The sequence below is a fragment of the Leptonotus elevatus genome, chromosome 19 (genome assembly GCF_054856555.1).
Source record: "Leptonotus elevatus isolate MCC_2025b chromosome 19, RoL_Lele_1.0, whole genome shotgun sequence".
In the NCBI taxonomy this organism is placed as follows: domain Eukaryota; kingdom Metazoa; phylum Chordata; class Actinopteri; order Syngnathiformes; family Syngnathidae; genus Leptonotus; species Leptonotus elevatus.
This window is the reverse complement of record NC_141257.1, coordinates 9,065,007-9,090,368: the sequence shown is the minus strand read 5'-3', so window position 1 is coordinate 9,090,368 and position 25,362 is coordinate 9,065,007. Positions and strand designations below refer to the sequence as shown.

The following is a 25,362-nucleotide window of genomic DNA, read 5'->3' as shown; positions in this document are numbered from 1 at the left end:
AGAGCCAGCAGGTGGCAGTTGAGTTAAGAGATCAACCAGGGCCATGTTGCAAAAAGCTCCTTTAACCACAGTTTCAAACAGATTTGTGAATAATGATGTAACTAAGCTATATTCTAAGGCTAATTGCTGCAAAACGGAAACGGATAGAAATATACTTTTTTTTCCTGATGAAAGAAGAGCCTCTAATCTTTCTTTAGGTAGGTTCCATGTTTTTATAGCAATAGAACACAATATTCTGTGGGCCAGTAAAACAGCCGGTAGCGAAGGAGGTTGCTTCAGTGAAAATGGCTGCGAGTGAATGAGTTAATGGGGCACATCACAAACAAATAATACCTCACCCACCCTAACATACTGTGTCAGGCTAGATTGCTCAAAATATGTCATTGGAAGCTATTAAGTTATCCGTGTTGCCGACAAAACTCATTGCAGCTCTGCTTACCTTTTGGCCAGCAAACTCAACACACCACAGTGGCAACAAAAGATGGCATTCATTTGCCTGCATCTTTTACCCAGAAGCCTCAGTCAGATTACATCGAGTGTGACTAATAAACCGCATGCCAGACAACAACAATTGCTTTGAAAACAACAAAAGTGAGTGTCTGGTTGCTTAAACTTCACATTCTGGCCACAGACAAGAATGAACAAGAAAGAAATTGAATGTTGCATTTAATCCTGTTTTTGGTAAGCAGTGATGGCGACTAACACTTCAGGTGTTGTTGTTTCCCGTTAGCCCAGGATGGAACCGGCTCATTGAAGAGAAGCAAGCACTGGCCTCTCAAATTACAACCACAACAGTTAGTATCATGGTGAGTTAATTATATTTTGGAGTATTTGTTTTTGTTTGTTTGTCCATATTACACGAAATCGAAAAAATGTTGGGGCCCGCTGGTTAACAGACAGTGTGAAAAAGGGCTATGACGTGAAAGATGAAAAATCAATGACAATTCGACGCGGCTGATCTTGTAACAAGGAACAGGTGGCAGGGCCTGATTGCAGGCGAGGAGCTGATTGGTTTCGGGGCGCAAAAAGCGGGCGAGATGACAAGGACTGATGCAGCACAGGTGCATGGGGAGGGGGAAAAAAAATAGTGGAGGGTTAAATAGACAACAGCTGTGTCCTGATTCAGCGGGTTCGTCCTTCGAAGGATCCAGAATATACGGTACAAGCGGAAAACTGCGTCTTTGGTAGATTTCTTGGTTGTGTCACATAGTCCCAACCTTACATAACAATGCTAGGTTGCTACATTTGAGCATTATTAATAAATTGTAATAAAGTAGCAGTATATCCTACAAAAACTCAAAAATAGGGTCGCATTTGAAGGTTTTACATCAACATTGGTTTTTAAATCTGGCATCCAAAGATGCAGCACCTAGAATATTAGGGTATTAGGGTAGTAGATGCTGCATTCGAAGGAATTTATGAATTAGGGCTTCACACTGTATTGTTACTTCATCTGCCTTCAATTGCTACCTCCGTTGGGTCGAATGGATCCCATGAAAGATCATCACAGTCAATGTATAGTCTTTTATATTTGTGTATTTGAAGGAGCCTTTATATTCTCCCGCTCTGTCTGCCTTCAAATGCTGCCTCTGAAGAATATCGTTGGCTGGTAAAGAGAGTATTGTTGTGTCATCCAAAGAGGTACATTTAAAGGAATCTTGGAATTAGCACTTCATTTGCCTTCAAGTGCAAGTTTGTGGGTGCCCGTGAAGGATTATCACGTTGTGTCCTTAAGAAAAACAACACTCAATTTAAAGAGGCCTGCGACATGGAATTATAATAACATAATTTACCTTCAAATGTTAAAAAAAACTGCATCTGGGATGCCATTGAAGGCACACTTGAATTAAATTGAGAATGCCTTCATTCTGGGTTATCATCTGCCTTCAAATGTGCACTTCACAGGATTCAACATGAAGAATCTTGTGACATGGGTTTCTATGAATGATCGTTTCAATGTTACTCCTATTCAGACTGTCTTCGAAGACTCCAGAATTATTAAATCTTCTGCCATCAAATGTGGCTTCTGGCAGGTTTATGGGTGGACTCTAAAGTATTTTCAAAGTGTATCCTGCCAAAAATGCATTTGGGCAGAATTTGAAGGAATCTAAAGGTTAGGACTTGATTTGCAATCCTACAAAGGATGTAGCATCAAGAATCTTAGAATGTGGGTGGCTATGAAGTAGCCTTCGAATTTGTCCTATCCTTCAAATGTGTCCTAAGGAGTGTTGTTGGTGGCTTAGAAAGATAGTACCACTTTGTCCTTCAAATAAAAGCCACACTGAAGATCCATGTAGATTTCCTTGAATTGTGACATTCTCAATGACATTGTCTGCCTTCAAATGCAGCCTCCAAGGGACACAGCAAGACCAGAATCTTGCGGTACGTTTGGCAGCAAAAGACAGCCGTGTGTCCTGATCCTGCATTGAAATGATCCTTCATATTAGGCCTCCGCATGGAGAAAAAAAAATGACCCCGGTACCTTCAAATGTGGCCTCCAGTGGGTCAGTGGGTGCCTGTGAAATAACATAGCAGTGCGTGGCTGTGTACCGTTAAAGAAAAATCAGCATTTGCAGTAGGCGTCCTCTAATTGGGAGAGAGGTTTTCACCATCCTTCGAATGCAACCTCGAAAGGTTGTGGCCTTGAATTAGAACACAGTTTATTGTTTTGTACAGCTGCACAAAATCATTCAGTTCAGTCCGACATGTTCATTTCCAGCTTGAGTGCTTCAAAGTTGCCTCCGCTCGTCAAACCCATGTGAATATACACACACACACACACACAAAAAATGCCACTGAGCAAACTCTTGTACTTTTGCCAGAAAAAAAATCGAGGTCAGCTGATCAAGTTGTTCTGTGATTATCGGAGCTGAAATCACTGCAGTGGAAGCAAACAACATTGCGTGACCTCGGAGCGTACAGTTCAACCGGAGCGAAAGCAAAAGAATAACAACAACTTTTATGCAGGACAAAATGTGTTCCAATTCTCAAGAGGCTTGAATAGTATAATCTTAAAAACAAATACAAATAAAATAGTCACTGTGGTCCGTTGTGGCGTTGGGGAGGAAATAGACAAAAACAAACAAAATAGAAGGGCACACAGTCAAAGGAACCTCATCAAAGGGCAAAAATAAAGAAGAAGAATAAAATAGAAACAAAGTTTAAATTTGTTTTATGAAGACAGAATGTGGCAGAGGGAGGAAGAAAACAACAAAAGAAAGGAGACGCTTTTACCACATGGCTATGCATGGTCAGATCTTTTAACGACGGGTCAAAAGAGCTCCAAACACCCCCCCCCCCCCCCCCCCACACACACACACACAGACAAACACTAATGTGACAAAAGACACCCATGGGCTGCAAAGTGCCTGTTCAAAACATAATTGAGTACAAAAAGTAGATTTTTGGTTGCTTTCAAACTTCTCGACACTAATTGGAAAGAAATTGTGTGGAAAAGAATGGCGCTAGCAGAATGTTAAAACAGCAACATTAAACAGAAAATATTTATGTACGAGTTCAAAGAATCATTTTCTACGTCCATCTATAGCCACAGTAGACTTTTATTTTTTGCAAACGTTCCATTTACTGTCCTGCATGTATGTGCACTATGTGCGGCAATGCTCAAACAATGGTTATTATAATCGTTTTGAAAGACGCGCTTGGATTTGGAATCAATAAATATGGAGGCCCTATTTTCCATTTTCCATTTGTGGACGGCTCCCAAATTGAAGGGGGTGGTGCGAGGTTACATCGAAGGCATAAATGGATTTCTCGGGGGGGCTGGGGGGGGGGGGGGAGACAAGAGGGGGAATGTGAAGAATGGGCATTAGTTTGGGGAGGTTAAATCAACGCTGCATGGGGATATTGAAAATGTGTCCTATTGAACATTGAACTCGTCGTGTTTCCTTTTTCATTGTTTTTTTCTTAAAATTCAGTTTGTATTCTGTATATTTTCCACTGAAGGTGCAATTTCTTACATTTTTAGCCACTGAGAGAACTAGATTTAGCTTTTGGATGAATACTAGTCTAATTAATCTAAATTGCACTCAGCCCCTTCAATTTGTCGGTGGTACATGCCATGCAGACGTTCCTCTTTCCATGTCCATCTGGCTCCTTCTCATTACTGCGCTTCTGTGGCCTGAGGGATTCACGTAACAGGTCGTCCCGAGGGAAGTGCCTACTCCTCAGCTGTCCTCTTTCCACGTTGTGTACGGATTCAGGTATGCTGGATTTGATTTCAAATTAGGGTTTCAAGTCAGGGTGAAGGTTTCACATTAAGATTTCAAAGTGGTGTTTTGGTTAGGGTTTCAAATTAGGTTTCCAGCAAGGGTTTGATTTTCAAAGTAGGACCTGTGAGGTACCACTGCATCTAAATGCAGCATTTCTATGAAAAATATGCATGTATAACTGGCATGGGAAAAGGACAGGAGAATTTCTTGTTCTCATCGGTGTGTGTGGATGTTCTCAGTTAAACGTAGGCACAACGGTTCCCTGTGTTTGCAACCACACCCCGAGTGGGAAAAGGGAAGGGCTGCAGGGTACACACATCATTTAGCAATTAGAGTCTAATTTTTTCCCCCCGCGTTTGTATTTTGATCGGCAATTATATTGTCAGGTGTCATTTAAGCTGCACACTGTACAGCGGGGACAGTGACTTTCTCCTTCACACACACACACACACACATGTGATACTGTATTTAATTGCGTGTTGTCATAGAAGGTTAAATATATACCCTAGATACACTCCATCTTTTTTTTATTTTGAGGCCTCGGCATAATTTTCCTGTCGCGTGAGGTTCAAACCCAACCGGGTCTGGTTGGATGTGATGTGATGTGAGCACAGAACGAGCGATGAAGTCAAACACGCTAAGCAGATTTCCCGTACAATGCTCGGAGGGAGAATGCCTTAAGAGTAGGAAAACAAACAAAATGTCAATCCGTATTTTCTTTACTTTTTAAACTATAGGGTACATTAGAAACAATAGTCCTATTATCCTACATCCTATTATCATAAAACCAAAATATGCGGAACGGATTAACTTAAATAAAAGATTTAATACTAGGGCAAAACTAAATTGTCAGGAGAGCAAAAGGTCTGTCAACTCTTGAGATTTCAATACGCTACAACAAATTGACCAGAAAAATGTACAGTTTTAAGCATAAAAGTCCAATCACGACGTTAGGAGTGCTAAAAACTAGAAATGTATTTAAAGTTTTTGGGGTGTCAATTTTGTTTCTATATTTTGTTAACCATGAACTGTTCATCATCACAGACGCATAAAAGGAGAAAATGTTCCAAATCCTCAGATTGTGTCGGATGCATTGAGGTGTGCCGTATAAGAGAAAACGTAGCCATGTACAAAATTGGCTTGGCCGGCTCGCTGCTCCCGCCCGCCCGGCCGCCCGAGCGCCCTGCCTGGCGTGGCGACTATACTATCATCCGCATCACGTTGTCGGCGATCTCGCCACCTCTCCGGGCCTTCGTGCGGTTCGAGCTCTAATTCGCCACAAACAAAGTGCCAATTTATAAACGTAATTTGTTCCGCGTCTACGTTTTCCATAGTGCGCCGGCTGTGTTTAGATGTGTGAGGGCTGCGTGTGTGCATGTGAACCTACTCTTATTATTCATGCTATTGTCCCCCCTCATCATACTTGAGTCACGCTGTGTGCCAAAGTGTAATAATCCTCTTACAATTTCAGTTTAGCTTCCCGGAACACTGGCTTGCTATATATGATTCTATACTATGAGGACTCTTGGTACTACTTTCACACAATACACTCGCCATATCATCCACAAGTCCTCAAGCAATACTAATATATATATATATATATATGGGTGTCAAAATTTCATCAAAATATCTAAATTTAGCAGTAATAATATAGCATATATTTGTGGAGACTGGGGTCAAGTTGTCCATCCATAATTTATGCACATTTTTAAAAAATGTGCAGAATTTCACAAGTTACTTCATGATGAATATTTAAATATTCGATAGCTCTGAATATGAGAAGCAAAATGCGCTTAGCTGTCATCGTCTTACAAATGCAATTCTGCCATCTAGTGGCAGAAAATGACCTGGACACAAATCAATATACACTCGTTTTTTACAGTACAGTACAGTACATCTTTTTAATTTGATCTCAGTTTTATGAGTTATTATGGAATTACTGATCAATGACTAAAGGATGCAGCCATATTTCTATTAGTTTATATATTTTTTCAATATTTATGTTAAGCAGTATGAAAACTTGAGAGTATGAAAACTTTTGATTTTTTTTTTTTTTACATTTAGAACAGATATAAAAATTGTGATTAATCATGAGTTAACTATTGAAGTCATGCGATTAATTCCGATAAAAAAAAGTTTTTCTGACACTTCAATATAAGCATCTTCTTATTGCAAATGTTTTCAATTAGAGATTTTGATCGAATAAGGGCTAAAGTTAATCGTACAAGAAATATCACTATAGCTGTGGTTAAAAATAATAAGTGGAATCAGTTTAGCATTTTTTTTTTTTCAGGATAAGCTTGCAGGAAGGAAATGGCTGTGGCAATTGTGCACATTTTTTTCAAAAACACGCTGGCCATTTATACGTCTCAAAAGCAGTGATTTATGAACATGATGCAAACCTTTGACCCGAGGTATGTGATTCCTTGCCTCACCTGTCTTAATATTAATGTATTAAGAATTGCATATGCTTTTTTTTTTAATAATAGGGAAATTTTTCCAATTAAGCTTGTTTTGCCTTGGCCTTCTTTTATTAGTAAATGTCCAAAAAGCAGGACATCCCAAGAAGAGATTTGGCATGTTTGAAACCCTCGTTGACACAAAATAATTGCAATCATATTGCCAAAACAAAGGTGCGGAATCCGGATCACTTTTCTCACAAAACGATCCCTCTTCTCGGTCATCAATCCGTCACGAAAGCCGGCGGATTTTCAGCGTGATAATTAGCAGGCAGCGTGGAGCGGAATCGCAGTCGCAGACGACGCATCGCACACGCGATTTCAAGCTCTCAAGCAAAATTGGCGTGACGCGCCGTAAGCATGTTGCTCTGATTAAGCGTGTTTGTTTTTCGAAATGAGGCCGCGGGGGCCGACGGGACGATGTCAAACGAGCCGTGACTGATTACTTACACAATAGAACTTCAACTTGAGCGCGTCCAATAGTCATCCGTGAACGCAAACACATCTGGAAAAATGTGCAGGAATAACATCAACAACAAAAAAGGGCCGCTTACAGTAAGTGCATTGAGTTTTAAAGATTTGAGTAGAACAAACTATGACATGGACTCATAATGTTTTCAATGTAATTCCAGTGGTAGCAGATTACTAGACTGTACCATGAAATAAATTCAGGTTTTCATTCTGAAGTCTATATTCTTGTAAGTGAACAACAGGCATAATATTACTTCTTCCTTTTTTCCCCTTTTTTAAAATAAATATGATATACACGTACCTACCAACAGCTAGTGAACAACATAAAACTGAATGAAGTCAATATATATATATATATATATATAAAATATAGTTAAAATTACTACACGGAATAATCAATCCAATAAACAACCAAACAACGTCAAGTTAAAAAAATAAAATCAACAATACTACATATTACTTTTTTTTTTTTGTACCTTGAATAAAGTCCGGGTATCGGTCCACGGGAATCGCTCATCCCTAGTATCCAATCTGAATTTTGTACTACAGTTCACCAAATGACATTTTATTGTTAATACAAAAAATAATGGATACACTAAAGTAATAATAAACCCAAGGATGCTTTAAAAAAAAATCAAAAGGGAAATAATTGTTTTTATTTATTTTTTATAAACATTATAGTGTATTGTAGTTTCCTCAAGTGACATTTTCTTTTCAATAATTCATAAAATAATGGTATCAATAAAATAATTATGTTGATTTTTTTTTTAAAGGAAAGTAAAAAAAAAATAATCATCATACGACTTTTGCACACCTATTTTTACCTTGCTTACCTTCTTTACCGTTAACTTTTTTTTTTAAATTTTACATAAAATATTGTAACATACTAGTGGAATCCATGTAACCCAAGGGCAAACAAAGGCAAAATAAGGTAAGAACTTTGACTTTTATGTACATCATTTCACCAAATTTTAAAACTAAATCCACAGACGCGGTGAAGCAGCATGTGGCTCATTGCCCATGGTTATATTTCTATCCGGGTAGCTGTCTACAGCGACGTCATAGTTCTAGTCAAGAGTGGCTTGTGTTTATTGTAAGTGTGAACGCACCTGCCGCGTTGCTCAAAGGAACTCGCATACTGCATTCCGTACATATCCGCTATAAAATGTTAAATGTTTCCTTTTCCTCCTCCTCCTTACTCTGAAGTCAGATCCAGCAAAGTTTCTCCTGCTCTTCCTTTCTTTCTCCCCTTCCCCCCCCTCCCCCCCCCCCCCCCCCCCCCCCCCCCGCCCCCCTCACTTTATGAGATAACTCCTCTAAACCCTTTAAGCTACTTGGCCATATAAATTATGTTTTATTAGAAGTGTCCCGGGCAGAGAAAGCAGCGAGAGAAGCACACAGATAGCCATAAAATAACAAGAAAAAATAGATTTTTTTTATTTTTTTTAACAGTGATTTTAAATATTCAGATACTCTCCGCGACGTGTTTAATTTGATCTGTCTGTCCGTGATGGATGAGTTGGAAATCGAAACGTCATTGCCGCATTTGTCACAGGAGACATTATGTGTGAATAAATACACGTTCCTCTGGGGCAACAATGTTCTTGGTAAAAATAAAAAATAAAAAGAAGGAAAAAAAATCATAATCTTACTGACTTCTTTCCCAATGCAATAAAAAATCACTCTCTTTTATGTGCAAAATTTGATGATATTAACTTAGCGTGGCTATTATAAGAGTGTATCATAAAAAATATCTCAAAAGTAATATTTGCACGTCCAAGTGTTCCTCACTCTTGATCTTTTGTAAAACTTTTTTTTTTTATATATTTGTACTTGGAACAAGATGTTCAAAAGTGGCCTTGCATAATGAGCCACATGCTGCTTCACCAAGGCAAAACATGCTATTATCTGATCACATAAATAACCTCAAACTAAATCGCAGCGACTTTGCAAAATGACAAGCGCTGAAATCCATTGATGTATTTTTCTCACAAACGATAATGACGCAAAGAGCCAAAAATTTGCAATCGTGAAAGGATTCGCTTTGCTGTGGTTCGCCGCACACAGGGAAAAAAACATCCTGATTATTCGTTCTGATACCACATGTTCCATGTTGTCTTGTAGCCGGCAGAACAACAACATCAATGCCTTAATTATCATGCGAGGAAGAAAAAAACAACAAAAAAAACATCCTTGATTCAGTCGCCCTGTTTTGCAAATCGGATCGTCTAACAGCATGGCAGCCGTCTCACTAGTGGCATTACTTAATGCCAGGGCTGCTTCTAATGGCCGAGACCGTTAAGCAGAGACTCCCCGCGGCGCAAAAGACTCCCCGCTCCAAACACACACGCACGCACACTGTAGTGTTGCGAACAACATGCTAAACACCTTCCATGATCTCACCAGTCACACCCCCTGCAGTGTTAAAAGTTTTTCACTCATTCATAAAGGAAGAGAGCACATTATGTACTCATGGGTTCAAATGGCACAAGTCATTTTCATTATGTCATCATAAATATGATTATTTTTACATGCTAAGACCATGCGATATCCAGGCGCAACATTGTAGAGGGTGGGCCACAAGTAGGTATACACGTGAAAATGTTTTCATTCAGCTCAACTTTTTTTTAATTACGTCTACTATTCCTTATTACACTTTACCTTCCAACTGCCTTATTTCCTTCCTTCGGGCCTTGCCTTCATGCATCTTTGTTTACTTTCTTCCAACCTGTCATTCATTGTTATCATTCTTTCCTTCCTTCCTTTCTTCCTTCCTTCCTTTCTTCCTTCCTTTAATATCACACTTGTTTCCTTTCTTCATTCCATCTATTCTTAGTTTTTACCTTCAAACTCCTGCCTTATTTCCTTCCTTCGGTCCTTGCCTTCATGCATCTTAGTTTATTTTCTTCCGACCTGTCATTCATTGTTATTATTCTTTCCTTCCTTCCTTTAATATCACCCTTGTTTCCTTTCTTAATTCTTACCTTGTAACTCCTACCATATTTCCTTCCGTCGGTCCTTGCCTTCATGCAACTTTCCTTCCTTCCTTCCTTCCTTCCTTCCTTTAATATCACCCTTGTTTCCTTTCTTCATTTCATTTATTCTTAATTACTTCCAACTCCTGTCTTACTTTCCTTTCCTCCGGTTTCTGCCTTCAGCATCTCTTTTCCTTTCTTCCTACCTGTCATTCATTTGTTATCTTTATCTTTACTTTTTTTCTTCATACCACTCTGTTTTCATCCCTTCTACCCTTTCTTTCTTCCGACCCTTGTTTCCATATCCCGGCTGCTTATACCTTTAATCCATCCTTCCTTTCATACATACCAGTACTTCCTCCCTCCCTCCCTCCCTCTCTCCCCTCCTTCCTTACCATTTCTCTTTCTGTCCTTACTTCCTTTCAAACGATCCCACCTCCCAGCTTTTTCCCTACTTTCTCCCTGAAATAAGTTAATTTCAAAAGTGCATACCAACTTTTGGCCCACCCTGTCTACTGTTACAGTATATTTGTGTTGACTTAGCCATATTGGATTGAAAAGCCAGCACAGAGGCTTGTGTACTTACTGAATGACCAAACCTGTGGCTAATTAGCAGAGCAGAGAAAGCCAACTCAAGTGTCTGTAATTGCGGGGACATGCTCTGTTGGATGTTAGATTAAAATATATTATCATTGACTTATCCTTCTTGTACTGACCTGCCTGGACAGAGATGCATGAACCACTTTTGACGCTATGCAACCACTTTGTCCAAAGTTGCGCTTGCAGTGGTATGGTTGGCATTTCGCCATCCCAAATACCCTTCTGGAGCGGTGTCCCAAACAAAAAAGCCAAATCAATGAAATAGCAATGTTCTTGTCTCAAAACCTGGACCATTTTAAAAATGATATAGGCCATTTCAACTATCAATATTAGCTCATTTTGTTTTGTTTATAAATACAAACAGGAATCAAAAATAAAATAAAAATACTTGGGGTGCGTCTCATTTTTTAATGGGCCACTCCTGCGTCTGAAAATTTCCTACATGATGTGAGCAATTAAAAATGGTTTGAACAAATAAGTTAGCACACCTTAAAATACCACAAAGAACAACACGAGTCTTTAAAATATTCCATCAACATCCTTGTATTTTCTACTGATTGAGTTGCCTTCAATTCAGAAAATGCTGTATAATGATGACTACTTTATCTTAACCCAGGGATAGGCAAGTTCGGTCCTAGAGAGCCGCAGTCCTTCATGTTTTCGGTGTCTCCTGCCTCCAACCCAGGTGTTTCCAATCGTCAGCTCATAATTACGCTCTGCAGGAGCCTCTCAGCTGTGTTCGAGGAGGGAGACATCAAAAACATGCAGGACCGAACTTTTAACCTAACATATATTTTATGTTGTTGAGAATATTGTGAAGTAGGAATTGTGGGTGAAGGTAAAAGGGTATGATTTCAAACAAAATCATTTGAGCTTTTTTTTTTTTTTGTGTGTGTGTCTCTTTAACTCTTTGACTGCCATAAACGTTATAAAACGTTTAGCATAAACCTAGGGAAGGGCGCCGAGGACGTTAAAAGACGTCCCCTATGTTTTTTTTTTTTTTTTTTCAAAAACGGGTGCAGGAAAGCCTTGGGCAGCTGTGCTGAAAGAATCAGGCTGATCTGATTAGTCAAAGACTCGTTTTGGCCCCTAGAGGGCAGCGATGACTCTCTTTGCACAAGGTTGGATGGGCCGCCCACCGTGGGCGTCAGTAGAAGACGTGAGGCGGAGCTAGAGTGTTGAGGAGACAATGGCTGATCCAAGCCACAATGGCTTGACCAAGCAACCGGTTACAAGCAGCTCAGCTTGAGCATTTTTTTCAAAGACGGAAAGCATCAATCAATACTAAAAAGCGCATTGATGTCAACGATGATGATGACAACGAGCTCTACGCCAAAGTTGGAAGCTTTGGCGTGACTGTTATGAACACGTAGTAAGCCTCACGGCTAAGCGCGGCTAGCGCGGCTAGCGCTGCTAAGGCCGGAAAACGCGCACAATAGCCGGCCGGGTACTTCTACACAATCGGACATTCGATCGGGCGATGGAGAGTTGGCATCGACCAATGCAGATTGATGATGATGATGAAGATGACTCTACGCCAACGTGACTGTTATGAACACGTAGTAAGCCCCACCGGCAAAGCGCGGCTAGCGCGGCTAGCGCGGCTAGCGCTGCTAAGGCCGGAAAACGCGGAGCTGCACAAGCGGACATTCGATCGGACAATGAAGAGTACCCCGAGTCCAATGCATATTCATCGGAGGAGCGGGTACAGTCTGATCACGGAGAAGACACTGTTTCTGGACTACGATGCCACCATGAATGGAGTGGATAAAATGGATCTCCTACCACCCGGTATAGCAACTGAAGGACACGGGGAAGCGAGACGTAACACCACCGTAACGTAACCGTAGCATGATCCTGATATTAGACTTGACACACACTGCAGTATATACTTGCTATTCCCCGGAAAAAAACGGCCGGCAAGAAAGTGGCGCACGCGAAGAGGCAATCTTGTGCAAATGCTGTTGCGTCTCCTTGCACGCAGGAGAGTGTTACAAAAAGAAAAACTGTCGTTGAAACATCCACATATTTGTAAATAGCACCACAGTTGCACACATTTGTAAATAGTTTGCCAAATTGTTGTCAAATTGTTACACTGTTGAATGTAAATAAACGTATTTTGCTATCAAAAAACACTTTTTCATTCTTGGTGGTAGTGTTTTATAGAAGTAAAGCACTATTTAGGTGTTTGTGGCATCATTCATGGACAAAAAGAAGTGTCAAATTCACTAGAATGCATGAAATAATATCGTTTCACTAAAAGCTTGATTTCTCCGTATTTTGGTCCAACACGGGCGAAATTGGGTCAAACTAACCATTTTCTATTGTTGATTACTAAAGAACGGAATAAGGTAGAAACAAACTCTTTTTTTCTGATGAAAGATGAAAGTCCAATCTTTCATTTGGTAGTACGTGTGTTTCCATAGTCCAAACAGAACATTTTCTGTGGACCTTGAAAATCAGTCAAAATGCTTAAATCGGCTGGCACTGGCGGCATCCCTTTTCTGAAAACGTCTGGCAGTCAAAGAGTTAAGATTCAGCCTTTATTTATTACTTGGGTCATAATGCATTCAATCCCAGTAACAATTTTGGCGTTTAAGAATCCAGACATTCAAGACCAGGTACGTATTTATATTTTAAGAGTCTGTCATCATTCTAATTGAAATGATTAAATATGAATTTGAACTACGTTTATCATGTGTGTATCACTTTAAGAGTCAGTTTTCAGGCATAGTAGTTCTGAAGTAGTTTAAACTGAGATTTTTGATTGTAGAGTGCCAAAACTTCAAACTGATGACATTCAGTGTTACAATAACTCACCATTATGAATAAGTCATGCTACCAACATAGCAGCTGTGGCTAACGTCAGCTCATTTACAATGCTGATGCTAGCTAAGTTTCGCTAGCACCGCTATTCTATTGTTGCAAAAGAAAATACTGTCTCTCTTTATTTTTTAAGGAGGAGGAGGTGAGCAGCAAAAAAACAAAACAAACTCTGAATAGATTGTACTCATGGCTCAGCAGGAACTTGGAGAGTTCAATTTAATTCGTGAGCTACAGTTCCATCAAGGCCGCTTCGAGGTATATTTCAGGCTGAGGCAGGGAGCAGTTTGAAAACGTACTGCAGAGACTTGGTCCAAGGCTCACGTCACCTCCATTTTCCTCATGCTTTACTGTAAAAAGTCCAGTAAAATAACCTCTGCTGCCCCGCCCCCTCAGCACATACATGATGAATGGGTTGACAGCGCGCCGCGTGCTGCTAAGTGCAGTGTGAAAAGACTTTAAGTCTCCTATCTCGGGTTGGCTTTACCTCTATTTATTTACTTTTTATTTGTTGTTGTTGAAAAAGTAACAAGCATATTTTGGCAAAAGTTGGAGTAAAAAGTACAAATGCACGTTTTCAAATGTAGTAATAGTGATGAATCTACTTGGGTGTATTAACTAAGTATTTGTACTTTTGTTACTTTCCACCACTGGCAGTCAGAAATAGTTCTCAGTCGTAGAGGGAATTGGGGGATAACATTCAAAGTTGCCTTTTTAGAGAGATTGTGAAATGTAAATAATTTCAATCAAAATCTAAAAAAAATTAATACAAACCATGTGTCAGGTGTCTTTTCCTCTGTAGTCCATCCAAAGCCTTGCACCGCATCACAGTGCTTGCCTGCAAGGTAAGGCCTTTGTTAATAGCAACAAAGGGCAGCACTTAAAAGATGTCCCGAAAAATCGAAATATGGACTGCCACGTTTCTATTCAAGTCGCATTAGAAGACACATGATTGAATAAATAGCTGGTATTGATAGAGTTCGAACAGTGTTATCTTATCTTCTACTCATTTATCTTGGCTTAAATCCATTTACCGATGAATATTTTCATCACGCCGGCCCATTTGCCCCACGGTTATGTGCTTAGCGAGACCAGATAAGAGTTATTAATATGTATGCCGCCTGCTCTCTGATCAGTGTTTGAGGGGAAACCGTGTTTGGCTCCAATTATATACACTTTTATAAAGTTATATGGCCCGAGGTTGAGATTTAAGGGGTGAGATTATCCCGTCGCACTTTTACATGTGTTTACCTTGCATTTTGATGACACAATTTACATGTGGCTTTATTTAATATTTTTCTTATCGTTCACTTGTAAAGATAAAACATCTTTAGTAAATATTTAGCCTGTCTCATATGTATTCCAAATAATCCAAAAGCAAACCACAGTACATGACATAAATGTGGGTTTATTAACAGTTGTTTTGTTGCATTTAATATGCGTGCATGTCTCCTTAAGAGTCTATCGCAAATGTTGTTCAGTGTTGTGTCTTTTGAGTCAGTATTTGTTATATAAGGCTTGACGTGACAGTAGGCACATTATCAATAAATGTGTTGCGTGTGCCTGTCAGTTTTTATTGTATCAGCCCGTAAGTGATTTTACTGAGTGTGTGTCACTTTAAGAGCCATTCTTGATTTTAGTGGTTTTAAAAGTGGTTTCATTTGAGTTGTATCACTGAGTTTATTCATGCGTGTGTTTAAGAGTATTGAATGTATTAGCCTTGATGTGATTTAGTGTCTTCATGGACAAGTTTGTAATGGGTGCCTGACACTTTCAGAGTCATTATTTAATGTCTTAGCCTTGAAGTTATTCCGTATGAACTTTATTTTAACACGGAGTTTATCATGAGTGCATGTCAGCCTTTTTAGTTTTGCAGTTTTCATTTGAGCTGTGGCGAATGCAATGCATTTGCTACCAGTGCGTGTCAATATAAAATACATTAATCCAAAGTACAATACGGCTAATATTTGTTACCTCAATATGTGGCCAGATGTTCCCTGGTCCGATTTTGAATGGATAAATAAATGGATTCCTGTTTCTTTTTACAAAAAGCTTATTTTTCTCTGCTTTTAGGTGAGAAGCCAGCCTTTCTGATGAAACCAACCCAAGTTCTAGTGCTGACTACCAAAGAACAGAAAAGGGTAGGAATGAAGATAATGCACTTTGTTTTTGTAATGCTTGACTGTATCATGTCATTTAAAATCAGTTTAATGTATCACAGAAAAAAATCTGTTAGATTTACATTTTTAAAAGTATGGGCTCTACATGAATATTGAACAAAATAAAATCATAGTCCTGTTGGTGAAACATGATTTTAACACGTGCAACCCAACCAATGCCCATACTTCTTTTTTTTTTAATGCAAATCCAACACTCTTGTTTCAGTGACTTGGACCCAATACGTTTGTCATGGGTGCGAGCCACTTTTCATTCTCCATAACAGTCGTGGTGATTTCGCGTGGACGTGAACAATAAGTTTGTCCCACACGGGTGTGCGTGTCACTTTAAGATTCCGTCTTCGGATGGCTCCTTGTTGATATTAATAGAGCTGCAGCTGTGTCTTCCTCCTGTGACGTCACAACTCCGGCGAAAACGGCAGAGATGTCCTGTCACAGCAAAAGCGACAACACCGCTACACCGAACTAAAAATAACAACAAAAACAACAACAACAACAAACCGGCAGCCTGCTCCGCTTTTGTCGGGCCGGGTAACACAGGATACCGAATGAGAACCCCCAACTAACCCGCTTGGCGTGCTCTACGGCGTTCAAACTCTTCATTAAAACAAAGAAAAGAAAGACACAAAAACAACGAGTCACCCAGCACGCCATCATCAAACAGCATAAAAACCTACAAAGACAAAAGACGAAGCAGCCTTTTTTTTTGTCCCTTTGGCTAGCCCCCCGGAGCTAGCCTCCATCTTTAGCACGGAGCTAAAAAGAAGCTAATGTTCTTGTTGTCCGGATCAACAGGTAAGAAACACACTTAAAACTGTCGCAGTGGCGTAAAAAAAAATAAAAAGCTACGAAGGCGAGTGGGACGCTCGGGGTGCAGCCGCCGAATGGCCGGTCCGGACCGGGACAACTCTCGCTGTGTTCGCTGCTTTTACGACAACCGGCGGCCGCTTGGCGACTTATGTAACTAGCGGCAAGCGGCTGGTGGATGAGGGAGGGAAGTTAAAAAAGAGAGAGAGAGGGGAGGAGGAGGGAGGGAGGAAAGGAAGAGCTTTGAATTCACATGGCAGCTCACATTTTAGCTTCGGGACAGCAATACAAAGTGCGCGAGCGAAGGTGGCTTCTGGTTCGGGAGGAGGGGGTACGACTCGGGCTACTATCGCTTGGCCGACAAAGTGAGCCGGGGAGCCCGCGGCGAGACCAGACGAGACACGGCGGTCGGACAGACGCGGTTGCGGTCGCCACACAAGTAGTAGGTTTTGTATTGTTGTTGTTTATCTTCTGTTTTCTTTCTAAGAGAGTTGTGGGCCTTGATTTTCCTCTCAGCGTAGTTTGTTTGCCTTCATTGATAACTTTTTGGGTGCGTGAACTCGCTGCAAAGTGTTTGAAATGGTGCGTTCACGGATCAAAGCACTTGTTTTGCACATCTCATTGTTGGGGGGGCTTGGCTGCCCCCCTCCCTCCCTTATCAGCTTTGAAAAGTGAAACTTCTAATGGCCTGATAATGTTTGTTGCAACTTTGCATGATGGATGCCCAGAAGCCCTTTTTTTGTGTGTGTGTGCGATCATCCTCCCCATCTCCCCCCCACCTCGCCACTACCACCTTCACTAACGTACCCCCCCCCCCCCCCCCCTTTCCTTTTCCTTTCCTCCCCTGTGGTAAGAAAGTGTGATGTTCCTTTGAGATAAGGGAGCCCGGGTAGGCATGACAACTCTGTGGGGAGAGCCGAGTATGCGAGGCCATCACAATGAGGCACACACTGCGAGGAAGGCCTTTTTAACACAGTCCTTCCACAGTTCTCCAGCCACCGCTTCACCCCCTTTTTTTTCCCCAAAAAGAAAAACAGAATTGCTCATGTGCGCCCACTTTTATGCATAGATAACCTTCAGGAGTTTTTCAAAACATTACAGTAACTCACAGTCACCCAGTATAGATTTGCTTTAAAACGTGTTGTCGCTGTACCAGTAAAAAGCACGCTAAGTGTTTGTATAATAAAAATGTGGGGAGGGGGGGGGAGAAAACAGTTTTTTTGTCTTTTATTGATTAGTGATGATACAAATCTATGGGTATGGTGTATCCCATCAATTTGGAGTTGGGGAAAAAAGTTTTGACCAAAGTTTCAGTAACTTCAATCCTGATAAATAGCACGCAGAACCGTAGTATGTAATTTAAAGCATGACTGTCTATTTTTTGTGAGTGATTATTTTGACAAAAGCATGAGAAAAAAGTTTTTTTTTTTATTGGAGAGCGATGATAAAATTTTTTTTTAGGGTTAACCTTTTGTTCAGTCATGTAGATCCTGGAAAATGAGTAGTACAATAATAAGCCATGTACAGTATACATTTTGTGACTTTCATGTTTGGATTCAAACCCTGAGAGCAATTTTGTTATTTTTTCTTTTAATATACATCTGAAGGTTTTCACTGTGAAAAGTTTTCAAGTAAAAAATAGTTCTACACCCCACGGTGTGAAATGAAAAGCATCTATTTCCACAGTTTGTACTTCCCGTTCTGATCCAAAAAGTCTTTAAAAGCAAACTTTTGCTGATTTTAATTGACAGTGACGATATACCCCGTGTGGGTTAACCTTGTGGAGTTGAGAAAAAAGTGTATATGCAGAAAAAAAATGCATGCTAAAAACGAGATTTTCCAAAGCAAATGTCGTGTATTCCACTTTTAGTTCTGATCTGAAGAATCCCTGGGTTGACCCTGTGGAGTAGTAAAAAGTTATAGCGTGTTTCAGTAGTTTAAATTCTGGAAAAAGTAGTACTAAGAATTGTAGGGAAGAGCATGTTTTAACCACATTTTATGTGCTTTTTGTTTTATGCAAAGCAAAATAAGTCATTGTGTTTTTTTTCATTGGACATTGACAAAATGAAACCAGTGTTCAATGAAGTCAGTATTCTGTTGTGTTCTGTTTGATCTGAGATATAAAGTAAAGTAACATTTTCTGTTTTTCTTTTCACTGGACATGGATGGCATGCAACCACAGATATAACCGCGCAGTGGTGAAAAACGTTTTCAAAACGCAGTGTCCATCGGAAAGGCCAAATTGTATAACATTTTTTGAGTGTTTTGTTTGTATCTGAAATGCACAGAAAAGCGACTTTTGGTTGTTTTTCATTGGACAATAATGGCCCACATCCGTTAGTTATAATCCTACTTTGTCTATAGAACCACATAGTGTCCAATGAAAAGCATGTATTTTGTACGTACTGAATTCTTTTGTTGCTTTCTCAACTAAGCTAATTATGGTTTGTTTTCTTTGGACAGTGAAGATACGCTGATTCTTGAATTTTAACTCGGCTATTTTCTACATTTCCACAATAATAAATTGTGGATGTATCTCCCGACTCGAGTGAGGTCTTGTTTTAAAAGCTCTACATGCTCCTCATTGGACAGTAACAAAATATTGTAGCTATGTTTACTATCATAATAATAATAATAACAAATCTGTGCGCATTGAAATGCCATGAAATTGACTTGGTCACAGCTCCTCAGGGTTGGTTGCTCAGCCAACTGTTTTTTTTTTAATAGACCTGGTGGACTGTAGCACAACCTTTTCACACGTTTCACAGCACCTTGGTAAAAATCCACCATCTGAAAGTCTCTCTATAATAATGTCAAATGTTGCTCCTTTTCCTTCCAGACACTGGATATTATTGTCTCACGGCCTTGTTCGAAGCCACTATTAAACCTCAAACCAGTTGATGACCTCTTAAATAGAACGTCTGCTTATAAAACTCTTTCCCGTATGTGTGTGTGTGTGTGTGTGTGGGAGAGAACACAGCACTTTTGTGTGTGTGTGTGTGTGCGCGTTATGGAGACAACCACGGATTACTCATATGGCTGCAAGATGTGAAGCCTCTGCGGTGCAACTGGGCCGAGGAGAAAGTTTTCTGGTCGCGTTGGGAGAGAAGAGCGAGAGCCTCGGACTCGGGAGCGAGGAGGGGAAGTCGCAAGCGCTGGAATGCATCTCGCCGTCGTTTTATTGACGGTTTGACGCGCTGTACGACACGGAGGAACAACTGTAGTGATTTTGCGGGCAGCCGCGCGTTTGTCTTTTGGTCGCTTCCGAGCAGCCCGGCGTTACGGGGGGAGGCCGATGGGGAGCGAAAGTAGACATTACTCCTGGCCCGTGCAACTTTTGAGGCTAGATGGTGGTGACCAAGATCCCGTGGAGCTTCATGAAGTACGACACTAGGTAATTCGCATCTGACAGTATGCATTTAAACAAGTTTGTCATTTGTGTAGAAATTGCTTGAAAGTTTCCAACAGGGCTTTGCTAGCGTTTTTAGCTCAAGACTCAGTTTGAAATTCCTTCCAGGGACCATTTCTTGCAATATTACATAGAAGCAAACGGTGAATGGGATTAATTAGCATATACATGAATCATAAAGCCACAGGCTGAAAAATTCTGTGCTTTTCTTGCCGGTTAATTAAACAGTTTACAGAATGTTAGTGATTAGTTTTAACAGGTTTAGTGTTTATAAGATTAAACTCATGTGAAATACAGTCTGAATGTGGTTCATTTGGTAACAAAAACAAAACAGTGCTTTAAAAAAAATCACGACATCATTAAGTGAGCCCCTAACTTTTGAACAGTACCTGTCACACATACATTAGTGTCATTTCATAAAAAACACCCTACCTTCTGTATAGTACGGTATATGAGCTGAATTTGCTTAGTCAGCACATCTGTGTATTGCATTACAAGGTGTATTGCCAATATTCCTTGTTAACGATGAAACACCGCAACATTGTAAAATCAGAACCAACAGAATCACTAACAACGGTCGTAACGATTATTGACTTGAGGCAGTTTTAACTGCCTGAAATGTTATCACAGTTTTCATTCCTATATGACAAAATACTTTTCAGACTGTGACGGCACAGAACCTGGGTGGCGGAAAATGTTGCCTTTCACGAGCAGTTGTCGACATCCGAGTAACACTACTAATTTAACAATGTGAGTGAAGCCTCGTGAAGGCCCTCGAAAATACTCTGAGCTGCACATTTATTATGAGAGGCAAATGCGATGACGGTGGTGTCCTATTATTGTTTCACATTTGAATTAGTGAGGATTTTGCAGTTCTTGTGTATTTTGTTTCTTGGAAACTAAACCACCTCTGGGGGCATGCTTTTTTTAATTGTATTTTTTTTTTAAAGTATGATTGAACAGTTATTTACTATGAGCATTTTTATTTTGTGTAAGTTCCCCTGAGGCTTCATTTGTTATTCCAATTTCATGTTGGTTTTGTTAGATGTTCCGGGTAATTTCAAGGTTTAGTTTGTGGGGGTTTGGAAGCTCATATCAGCAAATCCGTCTAGACTAAACATGTAATTAATTTTTTGTAATCATCATCATCCTTTTCTGATGATGTGTGAAGCCTTCTTCCACGAAACATCAGACACATAATTTGTTCTTTGAAGACACCTTTCTCATTTATACTTCTGTACACATACGGTTGTCGACACCATTCCAAATCTTGTTTATGGTAAGAACTAATAATAAGACGGTGTTTTATTTATCTGATTTAACACAGCACTGTAGCTCATGAAGGAAAACACCCATTTGTCTCGGCTAGTTTATTCTTAGACAAACGTTTTTTTGCGCGGCTCCTGGCGCGCGTGGCTCTGTCGATAGCACTTGGCTAACTCGCACTGGGATGCAATTGTTTCAATGGAGTTTACAAGCTGCACACATGTTTTTTTTGTCTCTGGTAGCTGTATAGCACGTTAGCTAATTATGAAATGTGCATGGATTGCATTGTAGGTTGTCTGGCTCTCAGGGTAGGCTATAGGAGTGAATGCTAAGAATACCGAAGCCATCCTCTGGAGTTTGTCACCGTGCTGTTTCTGTTTATTTTAGGCTTTTAACGTCAGACTGCAACGCGCACATGGTCTTAGTTTAAGGGGATTTTTTTTTGTTTTTTTGCACGTTTCATGGGACGTCCCAAATATGGGAGTTTTTTTTTCTTCTTCTTGCTGCCACTTTGATCACAGAGAGTAAATAATTCTCCTGTCACGACACCGAGGAAGCTGATAAAAGCGGCGGCTGAGTGGATTTAGGCGTTTACAAGTGCCAGGTGACGGCAAATGGGTTACAAACGTCCTCCTTTTCGCTTCTGAATTGCTGTATAAAAGTCGCACAAGAAAGCTAACAGTTTATTGCGTGGAATGGTTTGTTACCCCCACCCCCCCTTTTTTTTTTAAATTTGACTGGGGCTGTAAACAATCTATTTTTAGTTGACGCAATATTTGTGTAAATCACTTTCTTCCTGATATGTGCGCTAAATGCTAATGGACACACATGAGCAAATATTCATAATTTCTTTTTTCTTTTTGATTTTTAGGCAGATGTAATATCAAATTATTAAGTTTGAAATAAAGATACCTTTATCTGTTTTAAAGATGGGGTTTCCCTCATAGTCAGGACACAAAATGGATCGCAAGTCAATTTTCAAGAAGTCGCCAATTGTCAGACTAAGGAGCTGTAAGAGATTTTATTGACTGGTTAATCTGGCACACATTTCTTGGCAAATTTCTTTTTGACTCTTGTCTGTTGTAATACATTAAGTCTAAGTGTGGGTTGAAAAAGCCTCTGCATAGCGTCAAACCCTGTGTCGTCGTTCAAAGTCATCAATGCACAATTAAGATATTCATGCTTTGGTGTTATGAGTTCGCATTACAGGACTCGACGCTTTCCCATGAGTGCAGCCCCTTGACGGTAATTTCCTCTGGTTTTTCCCACATTAAGCCATCAGACAGAGAGACAGTGAAATTAGCTTTGGAAAATGTGACCGAGGCGCAAGTGGCCTGAATGTGATCAAGTTGTAAGTTTCTTTTTGTTGGAACCCGAAAAGGCTGATGGGAAAAGTACTGAGCTATTTTTCCCCTCAAGTGCCGCATTCTGCCCGTGTGCTTCTTTTGAGGACGTATCCGCTTGTTTTAATGCAGGTACATCCAGCACGACTTGTAGTAGCTTGTAGGATCAGGCGTTGACTTTCAAGGGCTGATAATTAGTAGTCTTTGTTGTTTACTGTTGATTTAAAGGTGCTGTTTCTTTAGCGAAGTTTTTCCTTAGCGGTTAAGTTCAGCTGAGCTAACCACGGTATGATTTGGTCACCACTTTCCTTGTCCTTTCCCCATCGACCGATGAATGGAATGTATTGTCCCGGAGCTTGAAAAAGGCAGGGCGAAATATCTATCGTCAATCGTGATGTATGGTTTTTGTACAAACGTCAATATTATAGGTAGTCCAATAATTTTATAGTAAGTTTTAATCTCACTGCTGATTTGAATGAGCACCGAAAAAACTCCTTTTTTCTCTCAGTATTTTATCTTTTACACGTGTGTGTTAAGTCGTATGGGAGGGTTAAGTAAAACGATACCAAAACGACATTGTCTCCGTTTAGCGCATATTTTCACCTTCAATGAGTGCGTCTGGAACGTATCCCCTGCTTTGAACCGGGGTTCACTGTACATTGTTTCGAATAGTAAAGTTTACAGGTGGTCGTTTATTTCAGCTGCTTTTTAAACCATTTGCTCATACACGCACTTGCACACACAAACGCTCGACCCCATTAGCATTGTAGTCTGGCTAAAAACATCTGGCGACTGTTTCAATGTAGTCTTGGTCCTCTCTGAAATGGGCAGGTCAGCCATTCTGTCTACAAAACAAGGAGCAGACGTTTTATGTTGTCCAGGCTAATTGTAGCTCGGATTTGAAATGACAGTTTTTTCCCCCCTCTTTTCTCGAAAATGGAGCTGGCTGCGAGGCCGCTCGTCCTGGCTTGTCCGCTCAGCTTGCCTCTGGTCCAGCTTGACATTTTGACAAAGAGCCGGAGAGAAAACCCAAAAAGGCAGAAACCGCTGGAAGTTGGAGCTGATGCCCTCAGGCCTTCTCTCCAAGGAACATGAACTTTGGCGGACGCTGGTGGCCTTCTAACTTTATGTCAAAAGTAGACTTTTAGATTGTTTTGTTTCGGACTTTTTTTCCGATGTAGAAGTTACGATATAATTCCCCACAAAAATACTGGACCAGTGTCCTTTATTTTGAGAATAGACTGAAACCATTTGGGTTTGATAGCAATCATGACAGAAGATCAATTAGTAGTTTACCTCCAGTTCTTTACTGGATTGGAAACACAACCCATAAGGATTTTTTTGGTAGTAATTTGGAAGTGCTAAATCTAAGTAAGGATGGGAATAATAGCCGCCTATTGATTTTGTTTGCAACTTTGTTGTTTTAAATGTACAGTATTTATTTGAAGTCAAGTAACAGCAGCTTGAAGCTATTAAGACAAAATGGAGTACACTACTTGGTTGAGACACTTTCGATTCAGTCTTTCAGGTGGTTGTCTATAAAATAACAAACGTCTTCTATGGGAAGGTGAGCTCCATCCGCGCAGTTGCGCAATTAATCCTAACAGCTCAATATGGCTCTGGTATTAAAATAAGATTGCAGAACGTTTAGAGCGATCCCATTAAATAACTAATAGATTAATTTAATTTATGGTGGCACTTATGCCGGCCCCTAATGGCTGAAGGGAATCTAAGTTTCTTGTTGACCTTCTGAAAGTCTGCTCATTTGTTTAAAAACAATGATTGCCGAAACTTTCTGACAGGACAGAGGACCGTCTTTCTTCTGCTCGCCCAGAAGAACAGCTCCTTAATGTGGCCAATTACTAAACACTCAGTTATGTAACCATTAGCTGCACTCAACACTAACAACAACAGCAGCAGCAGCAACACTTATTGCTGTGTTGTGCGCTGCCTACACTTTAGGGGAGAGTTTTCAAAAGTGCAGCAACTCCTGCTTCGTGGAGGCGGTTTGTCGAAAAGAGTGAAGAACCACAATGAAAACAAGTAATAACCACGTTAACTATTGAACTGGCTGTGTTCGGATGGGATTCAGGCAACTATGCATCAATGGATATTTTTATTAGCTGTCAATAAGCTTAGCCCGAACCTGGTCTCGTGAGAATTTTGTCAGAATTTGTACATTTTGACCAGTAAGTCCTATGAAGATAATAAACACAATTTAGCGCTAATGATGAATTGTAGGGTGAAGTATATTGTTTATGTAGCAAACAATGCAAAATGTAATCTCTTTTGTTGTCATATTTGTGCATTGTGTGGCAGCAGGATAGACAATGCGGCTGGAAAGTTGTCTAGCTGTAAGCACTTTTTGTACATTTCCTGTTAGATAAAGCTGCCATTCAAGCAATTGTTCCAGTGATTCAGACAACTTTTTATCAATGAACATTTTTGACTGTCAATAGTCTGAGCCTTTTTTCTCTTGATAATGCTGTTGGAATTTGTACATTTTAATGAGTCATTATGATTTTTTTGTGCTAACTAGTGCGGATTTAGGGCGAATTGTAGTGTTTGTTGTAAAGTCTGGAAAATAAAAACATTTCCACAAAATGTTGCAGGATATCTATCTTATTTACGAGCACTTTTTGTGTGTGTAAAAATCTTATTACTTCAGTACATTTGTCTTGCTTTTTTTGTGTTGATGGGTTTTGCAATGTGTGTTAGTGTGTGAAGTGGGTGCATCGATTGGATGTCAAGCAGAAGGGAGTTGGTCCCCCAACTATTTTTTTTTTTTGAAATGGAAATGAAA

The 25,362-nt window shown here is 40.1% G+C and overlaps 1 protein-coding gene across 8 annotated transcripts in view; it reads left to right on the top strand.

The window, feature by feature from the left end:
* The window catches only part of trps1 (trichorhinophalangeal syndrome I), a 160,002-nt gene that overhangs the window by 64,321 nt on the left and 70,319 nt on the right, over window positions 1-25,362 (top strand). For 4 of the 8 annotated variants that reach the window (XM_086063263.1, XM_086063256.1, XM_086063257.1 and 1 more), the window contains 2 exons: window positions 731-806; window positions 15,631-15,698. The gene's annotated coding sequence lies outside the window, so the exon portion shown is untranslated. Of the gene's footprint in view, window positions 1-730; window positions 807-15,630; window positions 15,699-16,123; window positions 16,530-16,800; window positions 16,988-25,362 lie in introns of those variants that run through there. The other 4 variants (XM_086063259.1, XM_086063261.1, XM_086063260.1 and 1 more) reach the window with 4 other exon arrangements.